The sequence below is a fragment of the Notamacropus eugenii genome, chromosome 2 (genome assembly GCF_028372415.1).
Source record: "Notamacropus eugenii isolate mMacEug1 chromosome 2, mMacEug1.pri_v2, whole genome shotgun sequence".
In the NCBI taxonomy this organism is placed as follows: Eukaryota; Metazoa; Chordata; class Mammalia; order Diprotodontia; family Macropodidae; genus Notamacropus; species Notamacropus eugenii.
Window position 1 is genome coordinate 257,116,011 of NC_092873.1, and position 12,319 is coordinate 257,128,329.

General features: G+C 36.5%; 1 protein-coding gene and 1 long non-coding RNA gene across 4 annotated transcripts in view; one reads left to right on the top strand and one right to left on the bottom strand.

The window, feature by feature from the left end:
- Positions 1–12,319, top strand: part of PACRG (parkin coregulated) — a 583,000-nt gene that overhangs the window by 381,404 nt on the left and 189,277 nt on the right. The gene's annotated exons all lie outside the window — the stretch shown is intronic.
- The window catches only part of LOC140522368 (uncharacterized), a 112,427-nt gene that overhangs the window by 17,985 nt on the left and 82,123 nt on the right, over positions 1–12,319 (bottom strand). The window lies entirely within an intron of this gene.

Consider the following 12,319-nt stretch of genomic DNA (forward strand, 5'->3'; position numbering starts at 1 on the left):
AAGTAATAATTTCAATTACAAACAATAAATTCTGTTAGAAGCTAGAAGAAAGACCTTCAAATAATTTTAAATGAAATTTAAATAATACAAGATTATTCTGTACACTCTAGAAACTACAGAAGAAAATGGAACAGTATATTTTGAAAAGGAAAAGAGCTCAATCTGCAGCCTAAAATGACATACTTTACAAATCTAGGTCTAAACATCAAAGAAAAAAAAAGAACATTCTACAAAGTGTCATGTGTGCCATTCCTGAAAATAAAAAGAACAAATTATTCAATTTATGAAACCCTCAAGGAAGGTAAATAAGTATAATTATCTAAGAAAGAATAATTAATGAAATAAATTACCCCATTTGGAAGTTATTTAAGAGAGAAGACAGAAAGACTTACCTATGATGTTAAAAAAAAGTGGGATCATTAACATAAAATGTATAGAAGTACTTTAAAAACTTACGTAACAGGGGTGAAAGGGGAGCCTCAGAAATGAAGCACTGTGGTCTCCATCTAACAAATCCGTTATAAACAATGTATTTTATGTATCAGAATTACAGAGTGGAAGGGAACATAAATGGGGAGACATGATAGATGGAAGGGAATGAGTGATGCACTGTTAGCAAGTCCATGGGTGAATTCTAGAGGAATAATGATTCCTCTAGACCCTTAGCAAGAAGAGGGGCTACTGGAGAATAGGTGAGGTAGAAGAGATGAGATCTGGGGGAATGTAAATAAAAGTTTCAACCCGACAAGTAAGATAAGGGGTTTTGCTGAAGAGCACTCATATGGGATAAAGCATATTCCTGAAATGGAAGATGTGGACCTCACAATGAGTTAAATCTGAAACGAGCTGATGGGAAGACTGCCTTCTTTAAGTTAATGTGTTACTTCTGTGGGACAACAAATATGCTATTGCCCAGAAAAACCTAGTTTAAACAGTTAGGTACACTTATTGTTGCAATGCTCACACATACACATACACACACAAATAATATATATGTACATACTTCTGGTTTCCTTTAAAGGTATAATCCAAATATGATTCAGGATTCTTTTACAAATATATTTACTTCTTTCAACTGCTATAAGGATCAAAGCTTCATCAGAATAGGACACATCACTAAGTTACCAATATCATGGGTTGTTTATATCCAGATCATTATTATTAACTTAAAATACTCAGATGGATCTACGATCTCTTCAATGTGGTTATTCCCTTCTCAAGTGCAGATCAAATCCATACATGCCTTCCTATCCCATGTGACACTTGTCCACGTCTAACAATAAGTTGGCCACAAGGGTTTTCCCAGTGTGTCAAGGTCTTTCCTTGCTTTCTCCTGATGTTGCAGGGACATATTTGTTATCTCTTATTTTTATGCCATAACTGACCAAAGTATCTTCCATTTTGGCTGTATACATTTCTTTGACAACATCTTTTATTCCACTTTTTCATAATCCCTCATTTTGTAGCCTGCTCACACATGCTATGAACTTCCCCATTACCCTCTGGTTGATACTCATTTTCAGTTCTTTGTAGACTACTGTGTTCCATTAAAACTAATAGACCTTCAGTATTAAAAAGATGGGCTTTTGTTTCAAGAAAATTTTGAATCATTAGAAGAACCTTACAACTTCCCATCAGAATCCAGATCGCATTCTTCTTCCTAGTTCATACTGAGCACATTGGTGCAAATCATTTGTCCATTTACAATGTCTGTATGATCTTTGTGTGTATACATAAATATATTTATATATGTTTACATATGTACTTGTAGGTGTATATATGTAGTGTCTCTCCAAGTTGTTAATCTAAGTGTATATTATAGCCTGAATCTAGTTGGGATGTGTTGCCCATAATTGTTATCCCAAAGTACTTAAATATTACATGCAATTTTAAAAATAGGCATTTAGGTGAAATCACGTGGCCACTCACACAAAAGAAAGATTATTTGCCAAGGAATTTCATAGTTTTCATTAATGTGTGTGATATTTCTGGCATGAGGTTGTTTTGAGTGAGCTATCTAAACTAGATGGTAGCTCAAACTTGTTTAATGGGAAGAGCACTCCAACTAGATTCTAGTCCTTGCAAGCTGGTCTTCTGCCTCAGTTCTCCAGTTTAACTAATTGTGCCAATTTGATTGCAACCTTTTTTTTCTTAAACTGTAAAATCAAGGACTTGTGGATAGGGTTAAGTCAGCCAAAAGACTCCATATAATCTCCTGAATTAACAAAGTGGTTACATCTTCCTTGCTAGTTCAGAATTTTCCTTTCACTTAATATTTTCCATGAAGGGCTTTAATAAGTGCCTATTAATTTGTCCTGGTTTCTTGGGACACAGACACTCCTGGTACAATATTGAGAAGATAGAGGTGAGAAAAGTGCATCAATTACCAAACCTGAACTAAGTGAGAAATGGTTCCAATTGGTCAGAGATCAAGGCATTAGCAGTAGGTAAGTGCTTTAAATTGGGAGTGGGGTGGAGGAGTGGAGGAATATGTCTGCAAAGGACCACTGATCCCTGGTCTTCCAACCTCATTTACCCTAAGAAATTGGTTTTACTAATGTCTCCCACTTCCCCCAGGCCTGTTTCCTTCATGTCCCCCTGCCACCCCTCCATTGCTTAATAGGGCTGTATTGAACTTAATTGTTGTTAGACTTACTTCTAACTTGGCAGGCAGCCGCTGGAGCTACCTTATTTCCTCCAGTGCAGGTATCTTGTAGGACTGTGCCAAACTTACAGTGTTGGCTGCTTTGGGAGGAAAAGATTTTTTTCCCCTGCATTTCATATAAACACTTTGAGCCAGATTCTTCCTAAGAATGGCAGGTTTGGATACTGCATTGACTCTTCGAGGTCCTTAGGGTACTATTTAAATGTACTGTAGCAATGATTTACTAGGTAGTACTCTACCTAAAGTCAATGCAACTGCCAAAGCTACTGTTTCCAGGGAAAATCTGGCTGAATGTGCTCATATAAGAAGCAGAGGGAAATGGACTAGAATAAATAATATGAAATGTTCTTTGTAGCAAGTGCTTTCTTTGAGAGGTCCTTGACCTCACCCTAACTTCATTTGCACCGAGCTACAAACCCCTACCTGGCCTGTGGCATTTCATTGGGGACACATTAGAACCCAACTTGAAATGAGAAATAGTCAACAATCCCAAAGCAAAGTGATCCCTCATGGCACTTTGTCTAGACTCCCTCCTTTTTTCCTTATTGCAGTCTATCTAATATACTTAATCTGTTAACTGTTCAATTTTCATTCTACCTAACTTTTCTTGGGATATTCTCCTTTTCTTTGGTTTTTGTGACACCCTCCCCTGATTCTTCTTTTGTAGTCTGACTACTTCTCCATTTCCTTTTGCTGGAGCATCCTCCATCTGCAGCTCACTGAACATGAGTATTCCCCACAGCTCTATCCAGAGCATCCTTCTTTTGACAACCTCATTAGCTCTCATGGGTTCAATTACAAACTGTATAGTGATGATTCTCAGATTATTATATCTTGTTCTAACCTCTTTCCTGAACTTCAGTCTTACATCACCAATTGCCTGCTGAAAATCTCCACTGGATTACACTATTGGCATTTCAGATTTACTAGGTTCAATAAAACTGAATTGATTGCCTCTTTTCCCTTCCCATAAACACATCACTTCTCCAAACTTCCATTTTTTCTCTCCAAATTGGCAACGCTCTTAATAGTTACCCATGTTTACAACTTTGGAGTCATCTTTGATTCTTTCCTTTTCCTCAGATCCCTTACTCAATAAGCTCCCAAGTCTTGTCAATTAAACTCCCAATGCATTTCTCATAATGGGATCTTCCTAGTCACATGTTCATCACTTTAGTTTAGTCCTCATACCATTTCAATAGATCTCTAAATGGTCTCCTCGCTTCCTCTCTCTCCTTTCTCAAATCCATCTTCTAAAAGTTACCAAAATAACATTTCTAAAACATAGGTCTAACTCGTAAGTCACTCCCTTCCTTATGAAACTTTCAATGCTTCTAGAATAAAATGTTTTTGTCCAGTTGTCTCTGACTCTTTGTGATCCCATTTGGGGTTTTCTTGGGAAAGATGCTGGAGTGGCATGCCACTTCCTTTTCCAGTTTATTTTACAGATGAGGAAACTGAGGCAAACAGGGTTAAATGACTTGCCCAGAGTCACACAGCTAGTAAGTGTCTAAGGACAGATTTGAACTCAGGAAGGTGAGTCTTCCTCGTTCGAGGCCCAGTATCACCTAGCTGCCTTCTCTAATAAAATACAGTAATCTAATAAATAAAATACATTTCTCTAATAAAATACAAATCCATCAACTACACATTAAAACCTATTACCAGTGTTCTGAATTCCAAATAAATTGGTCCATCTGTGGTTCTTTGAACTTCAGGAATCATCTCCTTTGCCCATACTTCTATCTAGGCTGCTCCCCTGTGCCTGGAATTTATTTACTCCTTACCTTGATTCTTGGAATTCCAAATTACCTAAAAAGCTCAGTCAGCTACCCATACATAAAGCCCTTCTTTATCATCTCAATTGTGTGTTCTTTCCATCCTCTACTTCATTTATCCATGTACATGTTGTATCCCCTTCAACAGAATGTAAGATACTTGAGGACAGGATCCAATTCTTTAAATTCCCATTACATATCCAGTACCTTGCACAATGTTGGCATTAAATATTTTTAAAAATATATTGGTGTTCTTTTAGTATCCTCCCTATTACACTATACACTCCTTAAAATGAAAGAACTATACCCTTTTGGGTTTTTTTCATTACTAAATCCCTCACACCCATTAGCATAACTTGCATGTAATATCTAATAAATGTTTGTTGAATGAAAAATTTGGAAATTTTTAAATACTCTCGTTATACATATTTATGGTTCTTTTTCACATGAACAAAAACATGTTCACATGAACAAAGAAAATTTCCACAAATGTTAACTTGATAGCATTTCATACTTTTGCAAAAATATGACATAAATTTTCCCTATTTACCTTCTCCTGTTTCTGCCAATTCTTTTTAATTCATCTTATCCTTCTGGCAAGTTACCTTTTGAATCTTTTATGCATTTATAGACATTTGTGCACTCTCAACTTTTATATACATTACTGCTGTCTCAGAGATTTTTTTCCTCCTATGATCATCATTCTTAATTTTTGTCCCTTTAATAAAACTATGTGTTCCTATAGTACAGCCTCTGGTGACCAGGAGGTTTTGTTTACAGTTGATTACATATGTCTTTCCAGCACAGACTCACCAAGTTTTATGTTCTGTTCTGCTCTACTTGTCATGGCAGGATAATCAGTTGCTAGAGGCAACCAAGATATTTTGATTTCCTAAAAGTGGTCACTTACACTGAAACAATATAACATTCTGTTTCATTTCTTCACAGAAATTAAGTTTAGTATCAGAATTTTAAATTGTTCAGATTAATGATATGGAAACTAATATGCCAAAGTCGTGTAACTTCCATCTGTCTCAAAGTTATCTACGTATAGATGTTTATCAAGCTTAGAAATCTGCCATATGTGTAACATATTGTACGAAAGGAAGGGAAGAAAATTCTTTAAATTCTCTATAGAAAGTCCCAGCTTCTACCTTAGGTTTTTGTTCAAATGTGTTAGATTGCCTACTTCTACTGGCTCAGGTAGTCAAATGGCTATATATACACATGGCCATCTATATCACCTTCTCACAATATTAATTCTGAACAGTTTCTGTTTATGTAGTATATTCAACCTCGTGCTGTAACATTCTGTCTGGTAACATCTCTTAAATCCAATCTGTTCTAACCCTCTGCTTGGGAACTAAACTTATTCTTAAAATGCATCTTTGGTAATAATATACTTGGAATTGTTCATATAATGACTTTCTTCCAAGGATCTCTAATTGCTTTGCAGATACCATCTTATTCATTTTCTAATTTTCCTTTTGTGAAGGGAGAAAATCTCATGCTACCTTAGAGATAGTAGAACTAAGGCATGTAAAAATAAATAATAACTAACACCAGACTTCTAAAAAGTTGATTCCTTTGTCTCTCACTGTTTTTCTGAATTACACAAATAGAATTTGAAAACCAAGGGGAGAAAAGAGGCATGAATATTAATAGGTATACATACATATACTGGCAAGACTCAACTGAGTCTTGATGCGAAGTGAAGGGTTAAGAAAAGGGGCTAAGACTGGGCTTATGTGAAAGTTCCTTTGAGAAAGTAGTTCATGACAAATACATCAAGGACAAAATTAATCATGAAGCGAAAGAAAACACCAGAAACATTAAATCCAAGGAAATGGGCAAAAGTGGAAAACAAGCATGGTATTTATTTAGAATGATAGATCTATCTCCTCCTTGAAATCAGGAATTAATTTTTTATCTTTAGTACCTAGAACAGTGACTGGCACAAAGTAGGTACTGAATCAGTGCTTATTGATTGGTCGATTGATCCCAAGAACAGACCAAAGTGATCAGAACGGACTTATGAGGAAAACCAGATTTGAGAAACCAGGTTTCAGAATAATGCAGAAACTGGATGAAGGCAGCACATACAGATAAATTTCTGAAGTTTTAGGACATTGCAGCCAACTCTTGCAGTATTCTAGCTACTGACTCCCAAATACCTATCTCCCAAACCACAGTATCTCCCTGAGAACTCTAGACCCATACTACCACATTAGAAGTCTGCACCAATATGTTCTTCAACATGTACAAAACTGAATTTATCATCTTCCCCCAGAAAACTTCTCCCTTTTCCCAAAGTTTTCATTTCTGTTGGTCACCATTATCCTTGCCTCCTGAACTTCATTGATTCCGACAAACAATCTACCCTTTATGTAGCTGCCAGACAGGCTTCCTGAGACATAAGTCTGACCATCTAGTGCTCCACCTCAAGGGACTAAAGCATATCCCTATTTCCTATGCAGATTTCTTAAGCTAATTATTCAAGTATCCCACAATATTCTTCTAAGCTAACAGCCTGATTTCTTACTCATCTCTTTCATGTACTCGATATTCTAGCCATATGGTACTATAAGCTATTACCTGATATTATCCTGTTTCCTTCTACCTCTCCACATTTAGATAAGCAACCCTTACTATTGACTCCTTTTTTAGATAGGTTTCTTAGTATCAAGGTGCCTTCTCATCTCTGGGAAGTTGTTACAAAATTATCCATAATTGTCTCTTTCTTTTTTAGTTCTATGCCCCAAATGAGCAGCAATATTATAGAAAAACACTTTAGTTTTAAATATATCTCTTTCTTCCTTCCCATTCCTTTATCCCTCCCCCTTTCCCTTCTTCTCTCCACCCCTTCTTTCCTCTCTCTGTCCCCGTCCCTTTCTCTCATTATATATAAAATGTAGAAAATATATATACACATAAATTATATATGTATACTTGTAAATAGTATACATATATGTATATATACATGTGTATCTGTGTGTATAATATGTGTTCATTGTGTGTAAGTATGTGTGTATGCACATAGGTATATGTGTGTATATCCATATATCCAGGGATACTTCCCCTCAACTGTCACCTCCGAACTGCATTACCAGTGAGTATAAGTAGACTTTCAAATTCCTGTGGCCTACACTGTTTATAAAGATGAAGTAAATGTTTTTAAAGCAAAGAACAGTAAGCAGACTTTCCCTATGCTCAAGTGGAAAGAGTTAGGCTCCCATAAGTGGTCCCAAGAGGAGAAAAGAGATATAGAATTACTGCTTTGGGATCTCTGGTCCAGGAAGGTTTCAGCAACACAGAATCTGTTTTGTCATTTCTCATGTCTGTTCAACCCACAAAGCCTTGCTGCTAGAGTGGCCTCTTAACTCCTCAGAGTAGCAATCTCTTTCCACACTTTTGCTCTCCTAGTTCCATGGCCCTTCTAATGAACTCCTCTTCTCCAACTCTACATATTTCATTAGAAGGAGCTGCTTCTCACCCCTGGAGTACTTCCGCTGATTTTTTTTCTTGATCAACACTTTTTTTTAATGATTTCAGTGTGATGTTTGTTATATGTCAAGACAGGGAAAATATATTGAACAACATTTTACAAAATAAGAAGGTCATGGAAGGATGTGGCCAATCACTGTTTATCCAGTAGTCTTACTCTTTTGAAAATTCACTCAGTAGGTTTGTTTGAACCTCATAAAGGGATCAGTTAGCATGATCTCATGATATAGTTTGTAGCTGTATTTAACACTTTTTTCTATGATTGGGTCCTGGGCTTTCAGTGATTAATTATATGAATCACCTGCTCTTAGTCTTTCCTTTGGAGTGAAGAAAAATAAATCTAAGTTCTGTTTCTCACTGTAGACTTTCATGTCTTTTCTATATGCATCCTTGGCACGTAGCACAGTGTTTGCACATAGTAAGAACTTAATAAATATTCCATTCAAGTGGCTTCTGATTCTTATCTTCTCCAGGCTAAATCTTCTATTTTTTTTCGCAACCAGTCTACATATGATAATGTTTCTTTTCTAGTTTTTCTCTTATAGATGTGCTCCAACTTGCCAAAGACTTTTTTTTTGAGGTTGTGGGAGTTAAGTGACTTAACCATGGTCACACAACTAGCAAGTGTCTGAGGCTGGTTTTGAACTCAGGTCCTCCTGACTCCACTGCAAGTGCTCTAGCTGTCCCTGACAATTGCCTTTCTAAAATGCTGCAGCCAGTTGTTATTGTTCATTTGTTTCATTTGTGTCTGACTCTTCGTGACCACATTTGGGGTTTTCTTGGCAGAGATAATGGAATGGTTTGCCATTTCCTTCTCCAGCTCATTTTACAGATGAGGAAACTGAGGCAAACAGGGTGAAGTGACTTGCCCAGGGTCACACTGCTAGTAAATGTCTGGGTCCAGATTTGAACTCAGGAAGATAAGTCTTCCTGATTTCAGGCCCAGCGCTTTATCCACTGCATCATCTAACTGCCTAGAAATAAATACCGCACCAGAAATGGATAGAATATTTCAGATGTGATCTGACCAGGGCAGAGACTAAAATAAGACTCCCATTTCCTAAGTTCTATATATTATGCTTCTATTAATGTACTCTACTAGCCATTCTCTTCTTCAGAAATCTTCAATGATTCCCCTTTACCTGCAAGATACATTCCATTTCTTAGCACTTATTAAAGACACTCCTGACTGAAACCTGTTTTTTGGTCTATCTCTTACTACTGTGCTGTTTTAATCCTCCACTGCAGCCAAACTATTTTACTGTGTATTGCTCAAATGTCCCTTTGGATTACCTTCTTTGATGCTTTTATTGAAAGCACTCCTTTCACCTGGAATGTCCTACATTGTCCTCTCCATTCCTTTTTATCCTGTGAATTTTTCAAAGTCTAGACCTCGTGCTGTTTCCACTGGGAAGCTTTTCTCAATCACCTCAGCTGGAACTAACAATTCACTTTGGACCCTATTAGCATTTACTGGCTTCATTTGATGAGTATCACTTACAGTCTTCACATATATAATTACTCATATATATTGACACACAAGTTGGCTGGGCTACTGTTAAACATGGGACCTTGGAAACTACTCAAGATCTAGATAGGCTTTCTTTCAGTTAGTCAATAAGTAATCATTAAGCATCTGCTGTGTTAAGTGTTGAACATACAAAGAAAGGCAAAAAACAGTCCCTGGTCTCTAGAGAACCTCTAGGTATGCCTTTCAGTTAGTCAGTTCACATGATTTATTAAGCACCTACTATGTGTTTACTGTTAAAGGTAGAAGATACAAAGACAAAAAAAAAACCCAAAAGATCTCTGGTCTCAAGAGAACCTTACAATCTAATGGGCGATACTGCATGGAAACAGCTATGTACAACAAAAAATAGAGACCCCCCCCCTCAGAGATAAAGCACTAAAATTAAGAAGGACTGGGAAGACTTGTTACACAAGGCAGGACTTTAGCTTAAGCTTGAAGGAAGTCAGGGAAACTAGGAGGTAAAGATGAGGAGGGAAATAATCCAGTATCTCTTTATCAGCTTAAGAGAGCAGATCAATACTTCTCTTCTACCAAACCAAAGGAGAGGACACCTTATTTCAATGTGAAGCAAGATGATAAAGGAAAGCACCCTCCTTCATGCCAAGGCATGGTCTCCTATGGATTCCCTCTATGCTGGTAGGAGATTGCATAAAGAACACATTTCTAATTCTTACTCCTTGGACTCTGTCCCAACTGGAACCTTTCCCGGTCACTGAAGTTGCCACATGCTACTTGCCTGTAGAGTGGCTCTTGTCATCTGCAGGTCTTCTTTATCTGCCAAGCTGGAAGTCTTGGTCTGAAAAACTGGGTTATTTTTTTTTCCTGCTGCTGAGCCTCCACTTGCAAGTTCTCTGGAGCTGATTTTTCACTGAACTACTATCCGTTGGTTCTCCATTGCTGATTTTCCTCTGAGCTATTGCCATCTATTGGTATACCATTGACCTACTACTATCTGAATTGCAGCTATAGCCTGGCAGGTCTCTACTGAAGAAGCCTTTGAGCTAAAGTCTCAGAGCTCTTTCAGCTATTTTTTGTGAGTCACATCTACAACCTATTTTTTCTAGACTTCAAGAACCCTTAGATCAAGTCTGTCTTTTGAACTTTTGCTTTTCTCCTAGCTGCAACTTCTTCTGGCTTGCTTGCTTTTTGTATTGGGGTGAGAAAATTCCTTTAAACTCCCATCATTCATCTGGCCACTGTCACGGAATCCATGCAATTTCCCTGGGTTCTCATTTAACAACATTAAAGCTACATGGTACTCTTGGTCCTGAACTCCTTTAAGCAAAAAAATCACTGTTTCCTGTATGTGTATGTTTATAATACACATGCATATATACATACACATATATTTAAGCACAAATACACATGCATACAAAATCTACTTCCTCAGTAGTACTATACAGAAGCTAACAAAGGTAGTGCTTAATAAATGTTGATTATTAATTAGGCAAAATTGCCAACCACACTGTATAAGCAATGGACAAAAACTGCCCATGGATAATTGGGCTTATTCCATTTCAAGAAAAGTGATATGTCATTACTGAGTCGTAGATCATTACATGGGTTTTTTAAAGGTTTTTTTTTTTTAATACTACAAGAAAAATTGAATTCCTTGTTTTCCATTTTTGTTTTCCATTACAGAATTCGAGTTTGAAATACCATAGAACAGAACAAATGCCAACCTCTTTCTTATAAGTAAAAGAGTTATCACCAGAGCATGGTGGTAATGTGTGTAGAACTAATGAGGCCATTATAGACCAGTTAGCTTTGCATGGGGAAAGGGGAGGGCAGAGAACAAAACCTATGTTCTCTGGACCTAGCCTTGTGTCTCACTCGGAGCTAACTCTTATAAATGAGCACCACTGGTCACAATACAGGGCACAGTAAAACCAATTCAAATAATGTGCTCTGTTTATAATGGGTTGCTAGTGTTACTTCCACATTCAGTTTTATAAAATCAAATGCAGCTTTAAATTGTCTAATAAACATCTTACCATACTCTTGGAACCTAGGAAACAAAGAGGCTAATTTCCAATATACAAATTCCCTGTGAAAAGTAGTGATTGTCTTGAAGAACTTTTCATTTGTAGATTTTTTTCTCTTAAGCTGATACATGTTACATGTATGTGTATATGTGTATATACATATAAAGTGTACATTTTTAAAAATAACAAATGAAGCCAATAACTTTCACGTTACATAGAAACTTTATGACTATATTATAAACATGTTTTTCAAGAACAGTCAGAAGTCATTTGACAGGAAATAACATTTTAAAACATAAAATGGATCATATCATATGATAGGTGGCACAGAAAGTTTGATGATGGACTCAATTAAGTAAGAATATTCTAAGACCATTTAAGGATGAAATTGGAAAGAAACTAACAATCATAAACAATAGAATAAATCTGTATAAAACAGCCACATTTGGGATCTAACATAACATTTTCAAGCTACATAAAGTAAAAAATGATATTAAGTAAAAGAAGAGGTAAAAATGAAGTAAAAGAAAACAAGGATAAATGTTTGATCATACCAAGAAAACTTGAATAAGGTACCACAGTTATGAGCAGGTTGATGAATCAGATCTCAAGATATCTAAAAGAGGAAAAGATCCCTTATGCCCAGGAAAAAAACATTAAGTCCATCATGCACTGCGCTTAGAGAAAAGATGTACTTAGGGAAGACATAGGTTCATATCTTGTTTCTGACTTGATGGCTATGTGACACAGGTAGTTCACTCAACATTTCCTTGTCTCAGTTTCTTTACCTCTTAAATAGAGATAATAATGATTATAATTTACCTTCTGCAGAGAGTTGTTGTGATACTCAAATACT